Consider the following 9264-nt stretch of genomic DNA (forward strand, 5'->3'; position numbering starts at 1 on the left):
CTCGAGGGCATGCTAACCATGTATTTCTGTTTCATTAGTTTGGGCGAGGGGGGCTAGAATTTTCATTTGTAACTAGTTCCCAGGTGATGCTTATGGCTGCTGGTGTGGGGCCCCCGCTTTGAGAACCACTGATGTAGAGGAGCTGCCTTTCTCCCACCCAAGGCCAGTCTCTCTACCATGTTCTGGATCCCTTTCCCCTTCCTTTATCTTCAACCTCTCTCTCCTCCCCCTCTCCTTCCACTATTCCCAGCACCTTTTAATCACCTTATCCAGCCTGACTCACACAAAGTGTGTGTGTGCCTTGATTGCATCCTGGTTGGGGGTGGGGGGGGACAAAAGACATTTGCAGGTGAATTGGGGTGAATTTGAATATATTTTGCATATGAGATGATATTAGGGACCAATGGTGATTTTCCTATTGTAACGATGGCATTGTGGTTACCATAGGAGAAAGTCTCCAGTTTAAGGATGTATATGCTGAAGTATTAAAGTGTGAAGGCTCATGATTTCCTAAGTTTTCACAAGGTTCAAGAATATACATAAGTACTGGTGTGTCTGGGTAGCTCAGTTGGTTAAGTGTCCAACTCTTGGTTTCAGCTCAGGTCATGACCTTGGGGTTTTGGGATTGAGCCTCACATTGGGTTCTGCACTCAGCACGGAGTCTGCTTGAGTCTCTCTCCCTCCCCCTCTACTCCTCTCCTGACTTGTGTGCACGCTCTGTCTCTCAAATAGATAAATAAACAAACAAATAAAATCTTTTTAAAAAGTATATAAACACATAAATATTTGTATGTATGTATAAATAAGAACTGTTAAATCAAAAAAAAAAAGAACTGTTAAATCTAAGTAAAGTAGTGGACGCACAAATGATAATTGTAGTATACTTTCACCTTTTATCTATGTTTGAAACTTTTCATGATAAAAAATTGGGAAAAACTTCTCCATTCCCTCACTTCCACTCATTCCTCAACCCCTGCAGGTGAGTGTCCACCTCTCTCATGCCACTTGACTGCTTTTGCAATGATTTCTGCCATTAAATCCATTTTTCCCGTTTTCCCCTGCTTGAATTCATCCCAGTAGTCAACTGTGTTGACCAATTCTTTCTTGAAACATTATCTTCATTTAGTTTCTAGGACTGAGCACTTTTCTGATTTTCTTCCTTTCCCTCTGGCTTCTCCTTGCTTCTTTGTGGGCTCATCCTGCACTATCTAGCCATAGTAGAATTCATCAAGGGCAGTGAGTCCCAAATCCCTCTTCTCATGCTATATCCTCCCTCCAGGGGACTCATCACACCTGACCCATGGCTTCAACTGCTATCAGCTGATCACTCTAAAATTTGTATTTTTTCTCTGATCTCCAGTCTTGTATATCTGACTGCTTACATTGGGAACCCTACTTGGATGTCTCAAAGGTACCACAAACATAGCATATTTGAAACTAAATCATGATCTTCCCCCACAGTGTCATCATCATATCTGGACCACAAGGGCCTTGCCCTGGCCCACATACTTTAGGGGTCCTTATCACACACAAAAATTATTAAATGACACCCAGGCACTTGGAATCTGGCCCTCAGTGCTGGCACAGCACAACCTGAAACCCTGAACATCTGCTCTCAATAATTAACACCATCTGGGCCCCAGGGAAATGCTTCTGCAATCTTTTGCCCTGTATCCTGGAAACAAAAGATGACCACAACTGAGTCCTGTGAAAATTTAGGCTATGCCTCTGCCAGATTCAGAGGTGCACACTGGGTTGCTGTGTAAGCAGGATTTAAGTGGCAGAAACACTTAGGTAAGAGAAAATGCAACTTAATTAATTTGTCAAATATTAGCTTTCAAATGGCATGATAAAGTATCATTTCCCAATAGTGTTGAGTATCCATTTTTCTTGCTTCTCTTTGTGTTCCAGAGGTATTGATTTATATTATGCTGCATTCACAAATGACAGTTGCAAATGACAACTGAGGAACATTTTGCAATATTAAATGATTTTTATTACTGTTAAACTAGTATACATGTATGTCTAGGCATAACTTTTGTGCAGTATCATATTGATTTTCTGTTTGGTAAGCGAATGAACATTGAATACTAGATTGCAAATAGTTTGATTTCTATAAAGCTATTTGATAGGATTTTTAAAGTAAGCAGAAAAGAGTTTATTTAAATTAATTTGATTTAGAATATTAATAGTCATTAGTTATAATTTTTATTTTGCCTTTTTCAATTCATAATTTTGAGTATTTTAGAAGAAAATATAACATCTAAAATGATTTTAAGTTTTTTACATTTACATATTTTGATAAAAATACATTTAAATTTTGTAAACGTTGGCTATAATTATATGCATATATATATTTAAATCATAGATGATTGAGAATGAGTACACCTTCAAATCATGATAGAAGTAGAGGGATGCCTGGGTGGCTCAGCGGTTGAGTGTCTGCCTTTAGCTCAGGGTGTGATCCTGGAGTCCTGAGATGGAGTCCCACATCAGGCTCCCCGCATGGAGCCTGCTTTCTTCCTCTGCTTATGTCTCTGCCTCTCTCTCTCTCTGTCTCTCATGAATAAGCAAATAAAATCTTTTTAAAAAAGATAGAAGTAGAAACTATGAATGTGGAACTCAAAGAAAAATGGAGCATCTCCAAGGAAGCAATTTACTGAGATATTTAAAAAGTGAGAAAAGAGTACAAATGAAGACCATGTGTATCTTCATTGTTGTGATCTGTAACTAAATCAATAAAGAATATGAAGTTGTGTAATTTTATCTGATTTGTTCAAGCTGTAGATTTGATAAAATCATTTTCTTGCTCATTTTTCTCAAATCCACAAGCTGAACCAGAAGATTAAGTCCTTGCAACTTCATATTCTTTATCTGTACCCCCTCAAATGTCAGAACTTCTCTCTCTTCCCCTCAGGAGGCTTGCTCCCCAGGAACCCAGCCATCAGGGGTGGGAGCCTACAACCTCAACTAAGGTTTCAACCAACTACGAGCATTGGCTGGCAGACATGCAAGCAAAAGCCTCCAGACAATTTAGCTCCCAGCCGTCCAGTCACTTTCAGTGCAGTCCCAGGACATTGTAGGGAAGACACAGGAGGCCCTAGCTATGCCCTGCCCAAATTCCTACCTGTAGAATCCACAGGATAATGTATGGTTATTGCTGTTGTAAACTATTAAGTTGTAACCAGCTACTGTTTGTTACTTTGTTATGCTGCGTGGGTAACTAATACAACCTCCTCAATTCACTGTCATCCACTCTACTTCTTTCCCTTCCACTGAACCTGCTTTCACACAGTAGATCTTCTCTTTGCAAATCTAATGGATATTTTTTTCACCTTTGTTTTGTTTTTCTTTCTTGGAGCAGTTGACCCTGTTGACTACCCTATAAAATTCTTTTCTCTGCTGGTTTTTGTAAAATCACTCTCTTGTGTTCTCTCCTCTCATTTGTCCTTCTGCCTGTCTTCCCAGCCTTTCTCAAGCTACTTTCTATCTCTTGGTCCAGGCTCTCTTCTCTCCTCATCTGCACATTTTCCCTAGGCACTCTCATGCCCATTGCTATGCTGGTTGACTCTGAAATGTGTATTTTTAACCCAGATCTCTCCTTTGACCTTTACTCTCAGATACCTGATTCTCATGAATCAGATTCTCATGAATCTTTCCATTTGACTGTCCCCAGTTGCTTAAAAATTAATGTTTCAGTTTCAACCTATTGAGCAGACATTCCCTAATTTGCAGTTTGTGCCTTCTCCCACACCTGCTCCTTCTTCCTTAATCCTGGTTTCAGTTGACAGAATCATCAACCACCTAGTTGCCCATGCCAGAAACCTGGAAGGATTCCCAAGTCACACTCTTTCTTGACTCACCTCATCCCACTCCCATTCTATAACCAAGTCCTAGTGATTTTACTGTCTAGCTAATCAGCATATCATTACATTACCAACCCTGCTGCCACTGCCTGCCTACCAACCTCTGGCCTTCCCCAAGCCCCTAGCACCATGTGCCCACCCACTTCACAGATGAATCACAAGCTCTCCTTGGGCTTTGGGGCCTCTGCTTAGGACCCCTGCTGGTCATTTTTTTAAAAAGATTTCCTTTATTTATTTGACAGAGAGAGCATGAGAGAGCACAAGCAGGGGGAGCGGCAGGCAGAGGGAGAGGAAGAAGCAGGCTCTCCGCTGAGCAGAGAACCCAATGTGAGGCTTGATCCCAGGACCCCAGGATCCCAGGATCATGATCTGAGCCAAAGGCAGAAGCTTAACTGACTGAGCCACCCAGGTGCCCCTCTCCTGGTCATTCTTCACCTACTCCCCCAGTCTTGCTTCTTTCCAGCTTCTAACTCTCAGCTCTAGAGCTCCAACCTAAATCTCATCTCTGGACTTCTGGATTCTAGGGCTTGACTCAGTTTTCACTGTTGGACTGTGGCATGGTTTTCAGTGTTCTATGAGCTTCGGAGACAATCTTCATCCTACTTTTCCCCCTGAACCTAGCCCCCAACTTAGCCACTTGGTCAGCCACAGGTGTCCTCTGCTAGTCCCCATGAGGAGGGAATGCAGCACTCCCCACCCAGACCTTTGAAGATGTCTCTTTACTTGGTCCTCTGCTTCTAGTTTGCCACCCCCTCTTTAGCCCTTGCTCTTCCCAGCTGCTAGAGAGATGCTTCTAAATCATTTTTAAAAAGATTTTATTTATTTATTCATGAGAAACAGAGAGAGAGAGAGGCAGAGACACAGGCAGAGGGAGAAGCAGGCTCTATGCAGGGAGCCTGACGTGTGACATGTGACTCGATCCCTAGTCTCCAGGATCATGCCCTGGGCTGAAGGTGGCACTAAATCACTGAGCCACCTGGGCTGCCCTAGAGAGATGCTTCTAAAGTGAAAGCCAGAGCCTCTCACTTACTCACAGTTCCTTAATGGCTGTGTCTCCCCTTCAGGTAAAATCCCCACTTGTTCACCTGGCACACCAGGACCTTCAGGATCTGACTTACTATATGAAGTATGGTGGGAAGAGCACACTTTTTACGAGCGGCTTTAAACCTCGCTCTGCCATTTCTAGGCTCTGTGATCTTTGATAAGTTAGTCTGGACCGCAACCTCATGTGTAAAATGGAGATAGGGATGTTGTGAGGATTAATGATTTATTTATTTTTAAAAAGATTTTATTTATTTATTCATGAACGACAGAGAGAGAGAGAGAGAGAGAGAGAGAGAGTCAGAGACACAGGCAGAGCAAGAAGCAGGCTCCCCACAAGGAGCCCAATGTGGGACTCGATCCCAGATCCTGGAATCACACCCTAAGCCAAAGGCAGGCGCTCAACCGCTGAGCCACCCAGGCATCCCAGGACTCATGATTTATGATTCTGTGAAGTGTGTGTCACTGAGCCTGGCAGGTAGTAAGTGCTCAAGAAATGTTTGTGATTGTTCCCTGCCTGCCCGCCTCCCCCACCCCAGTCCTTGCACTTTATGTTCCAATCAGCAAAACTGACTTAATTGGGAATCACAGAGTATGTCATGCTTTTCGTTGTCCATGCTGTAGGCATGCTTTTTCCTCCTTCTGGAAAGTTCACTACTTTTGATCCACTCCCCCTCCGCACAAAGGGCCAATGTATGTCTTTTTCAAGGATTAGCTCAAAACTCAAGTGCTATGAACCCATCTCTGACTCTTCTAGGTAAAGTGACACCTTTTTTCTAATGCTGCCTTGTTTTGGTTATCTATCCCTGTTCTGCAAGCCACCCTAAATATTAGTGTTTTAACAGAAGTGTATTGTTTCTCACAATTCTGCAGGTTGCCTGGGCAATTCTGCTTCACTAAGTGTTGGCCAGGGCCCTGGGGTGGTTGCATGTTCCAAAGCAGCCTCATCACTTGGCAAGTAGTTGATACTGGCTGCCAGCTGCAGCTCAGCCACTGCTGGCATCTGGGGGCCTTAGGTCTAATTCATATGGGTCTCTCGGTGGCTGCTCAGGCTCCTCTCAGCATGGTGACTGGGTTGGTTCCAAGGAGAATGTTCCAGGTGGCAAAAGTGGAAGCTGCAGACCTCATAAGACCCAATCTCAGAAGTTACACATTCACTCCTGCCACATTCTGTAGGTCAAAACAGGTCACAGGGCCAGCCTGGACTCAAGAGAAGGGAAGATAGACTGTACATCTTAATGGAAAGAGTGACAAAGAATCTGCTGCCATCTTCAATCCCCCATGCTCTGAGTGCACTCGTCACTTGCCTTTATGTAGCTTTAATTACACTGTATTTTTTAAAGATTTATTTTTTATTTATTTACGATAGAGAGAGAGAGAGAGAGGCAGAGACACAGGAGGAGGGAGAAGCAGGCTCCACGTCAGGAGCCTGATGCGGGACTCCATCCCGGGACCCCAGGATCATGCCCTGGGTCAAAGGCAGGCGCTAAACCACTGAGCCATCCAGGGATCTCCCTAATTACACTGTATTTTTAAGACCTGCTCCTACATCTATCTCTGTGGTAGCCTCCGTCTCAGAGCCCAGAAACTGGCAACCCACTCAAATATTTCATCTGGTTCACAATGTGCTTTTATGATTCTTTTGAATTAACTGCAACACTTCAAAATGGAGAAATTTTACAGAAAAATTGGGACTTATAGTATTGCAAAAAAAAAAAAAGTTTTAAATGTGGCAATGCTAGCTCTGAATTCCTACAAGGCAACACCGAACCACGAGCTGTTGCCTCTCTGGACAACCTTGCACTTGGCACATTACCTGCCTGGCTTTCACAGAGATGGGAGTTTTCAGGCCTTAATGTAGCTCCTTGAAGGCAGAGTCTGGGGCATCTCAGATAGCGGGCACTTTCATTGCAATATAAGGTTCTTAAGAGATTTTAAAACCTGAGATTAGGGCAGCCCAGGTGGCGCAGCGGTTTAGCGCCGCCGGCAGCCCAGGGCATCATCCTGGAGACCCTGGATCGAGTCCCATGTCAGGCTTGGAGCCTGCTTCTCCCTCTGCCCATGTCTCTGCTCGTGTCTCTGCCTCTCACTCTGTGTCTCTATAAATAAATAAAATATTTAAAAATAAATAAAACCTGAGATTAAAAAATAATTTACACATGGGCAGTCAGTGAATCCTCCAACTCTTGGTCTCAGCTCAAGTCATGATGTTGGGATCCTGGGATGGAGCCTCACATCGGGCTCTGCACTCAGCAAAGGGTCTGCTTCTCTGCCTCTCTCTCCTTCTCCCGCTGCTCCCCAACTCTACCCCCCTCACTGCTTGCATGAGTACACTCTCAAATAAATAAATAAATCTTTTTTTAAAAAAGAATTTATATGCAGCTGAAGGTGATCCCCAAGAACACTAATATCATCATCAACAGCAACAACCACCTTCTAGTGTAGTTACTCTAAGCTAGGAACTGTTCCAAGCTCTATTAACCTACTTAAATCTCACAGCAAAGCTAGGAGACAGGCACTTTTAACATGTGCATCTTATAGATGAGGAAACTGAGGCATGTAGCAATGACGCAACTTGCCTAAGATTACCAGGCATAAATAGGAGTGAGACCTCATGTGGTAAAAGAGGAGATGAGAATAGGTAGGGATGCCAGCTCTCTCCACCTACGTAGCATCAGGCATCAGAGTCTTGTTTTTTTTTTTTTGTTTGTTTTTTAATATTTTATTCATGTATTCATCAGAGAGAAACGCACACACACAGAGGCAGAGACACAGGCAGAGGGAGAAGCAGGCTCCACGTAGAGAGCCCGACGTGGGACTCAATCCAGGGTCTCCAGGATGACGCCCTGGGCTGCAGGCAGCGCCAAACCGCTGTACCACCGGGACTGCCCTCCACTCACTTTTCTCTTTTTTTTAAATATTTATTTATTTATGATAGTCACAGAGAGAGAGAGAGAGAGAGAGAGAGAGAGAAAGAGAGAGGGAGAGACACAGGCAGAGGGAGAAGCAGGCTCCATGCACCGGGAGCCCGACGTGGGATTCGATCCCGGGTCTCCAGGATCGCGCCCGGGGACAAAGGCAGGCGCCAAACCACTGCGCCACCCAGGGATACCTCCGCTCACTTTTCTTGACAGTGAAATCATCCTGCTGTGCCTATTCTGATTCTTGCCTTTTTGTGCACGTGTAGAAATACTTTTCTGGGGAACACATATCAAAGCAAGGTTGCTGGGTATTAGGATATGTGTATTTTTAGCGTTAAGTATGTTGACTCTTGAACAACGTGGATTTTAACTGTGTGGGTCCAGTTACATGCAGATTTTTTTACATTATATACTGTAAATACATCTTCTCTTCATTATGATTTTCTTAATAACATTTTCTTTTTTCTGGCTTACTTTACTGTAAGAAAGATTGTACAAAATATGCATTAATCAACTGTTTATGTTATTGGTAAGGTTTCTAGTCAACAGTAGGCTATTATTAGTAGAGGTTAAATTTTGGGGAATCAGAAGTTGTATGTGGGTCTTCCGCTGTGTGGTGGGTCAGCAACCCTAACCGCTGTGTTGTTCAAGGGTCAACTATATTTATAGCCACATTTCTCTTCAAATGTCTCGTAGCTGTCTACATTTCAACCCAAAATGTGGGAGTTTCTAATTGTCCCACATTTTGGTCAATTCTTGGCGTTTTCGGAGTTATTTTGTTTTTTCAGAGATATTATTTTTAAGTAATCTCTACACTCATCCTGGGGCTCGAACTCATAACCCTGTGATCAAGAGTTGCAAGCTCCATGGACTGAGTCAGCCAGGCGCCCCTATCAGAGAGATTTTAATTTTGCTGAATTAGTATGTGTAAAATACTGTCTCATGGTTTTGATTCTCATTTGTTCATTACTAATGAAGTTAAGCATCTTTTCATGTATTTATTGATCATTTGGGTTTCCTTTTTTGGTGACTTGCCGGTATGTAGCTTTTGCTCATTTTCTACTGCCTTGTCCTTTTCCTAGTGAGCTGCAAGAGTTCTTTATACATCTTGGATACCAAATCTTCATTAATCTTTTAGGTTGTAAATATTCTCCAAGTCTGTGGCTTGCTTGTATTTTTATTTTGTTGTGATGTCTCTTATCTTGTAAAAGTTAAAAAAAATAAAGATAGAGTCATATGTGTCTATATTTCCTTTTATTTCTTCTGTTCTTTGTATCTTAAGAAATCCTTCCCTACTCTGATACCATCAATATATTGTCTTAGAGTTTCTTCAAGCAGTTTAAAATTTTGTTTTTCACATATTTAAGCTATCTGAATTTTGGTGTATGTTGTAATGTAGGGATCTGTTGTTGTCGTTTTTTTTTTTCTATTTGCAT

Source organism: Canis lupus, chromosome 7 (genome assembly GCF_048164855.1).
Source record: "Canis lupus baileyi chromosome 7, mCanLup2.hap1, whole genome shotgun sequence".
Taxonomy (NCBI): domain Eukaryota; kingdom Metazoa; phylum Chordata; class Mammalia; order Carnivora; family Canidae; genus Canis; species Canis lupus.